The sequence below is a fragment of the Papio anubis genome, chromosome 6 (assembly GCF_008728515.1).
Source record: "Papio anubis isolate 15944 chromosome 6, Panubis1.0, whole genome shotgun sequence".
Lineage (NCBI taxonomy): Eukaryota > Metazoa > Chordata > Mammalia > Primates > Cercopithecidae > Papio > Papio anubis.
In genome coordinates, this window is record NC_044981.1 from 71,423,827 (window position 1) to 71,425,187 (window position 1,361).

General features: G+C 35.9%; 1 non-coding gene across 1 annotated transcript; it reads left to right on the plus strand.

The window, feature by feature from the left end:
- The first annotated feature begins 729 nt into the window (after positions 1-729).
- Positions 730-836, plus strand: LOC116275489. The gene has a single exon (XR_004184622.1). It is a non-coding gene; the product is annotated as a U6 spliceosomal RNA (small nuclear RNA).
- Positions 837-1,361: the final 525 nt, after the last annotated feature.

Below are 1,361 nucleotides of genomic sequence, written 5' to 3' on the forward strand. Positions count from 1 at the left end.
TGAATTCTTATCCATTCTTCCATGCTGTATCATTTAAGAGGAGCATTAAGCCACTTACATTCAATGTTAGCATTGAGATGTGAGGTACTATTCTATCCATTGTGCTAGCTGTTGCCTCAATATCTTTTTTCATTGTGTTATTGTTTTGTAGATCATGTGAGATTTATGCTTTAAGGAAGTTCTATTTTGGTATATTTCAAGGATTTGCTTCAAGATTTAGAGCTCCTTTTTAGCAGTTATTGAAGTGCTCATGTCCCCATCTTTCTATAACCTTGAGGTGATATCTAAGTTTCTGTACCCCACTGGAGGGGTTGGGTCTTTATTCTGAAGGCTCCTATGTATACGTGTTAAATGAATTCATATGCCTTTTCTCTCACAAATCTAATTTTTGTGAGTTCATTTTTCAGTGAAGCTTCAGAAGGCCAAGGTGAATATTTTCTTTGGTCCTTATGCCTTTTTAACTGCTCTTCCTATCATTTGATAAATAATGGAGGAGAACTTGCTCTTTGTTTTCCTATTTACCAATGGTGAGAGTAACATCATCTCTTTAAGGCAAAGTATACACTGACTCTCATGTTCTGCTCTAACCTACAGCAAAGCTCCAATAGAACAATTTCTATTTTGCCAGCATCCAATCAGGTGTGAGAATGTACTGTAGAGGACAGTTGTTGAGCATGGTGGAAGACACTTTATGGAAATGTAAAGAGTTTACAAAAACAGTTATAAGTGGTACTTACTTTGGCACTACATATAATAAAATTGGAATGATACAGAGAGGATTAAAATGGCCACTGCATAAGGATGACATAGAAACTTATAAAGAGTTCCATATTTTTACATAGAGACCAAACCTATGACTCACTGGCATCCCTGAAAGAGTAAGAGAGAGCAAGAGCAAGCAATGTGGAAAATGTATTTGAAAATATAGTCCATGAAAATGTCCCCAATCTTGCCAGAGAGGTTGACATTAAAATTCAGAGAATTTAGAAAACTCCTAGAAGTATTATACAATGCAACAATCCCCAAGACACATAGTCATCAGATTCTCTAAGGTCTACAATAAAGAAAATATATTAAAGGCATCTAGACAGAAGGGAAGGTCACCTACAAAGGGAACCTCATTAGGCTAACAGTGGAGCTTTCAGCAGAAATCCTACAAGACAGAAGAGATTGGAGGCCTATAATTAGTATACCTAAAGAAAAGAAATTAAAAACAAAAAATTTATATTCAACCAACTAAATGTCATAATCAAAGGAGAAATAAAATTCTTTCAGGCAAGCAAATGCTAAGGGAATGTGTTACCATCAGGCCTGACCTGCCTTACATGAGGTCCTTAAGGGAACGCTAGACATGAAAATGA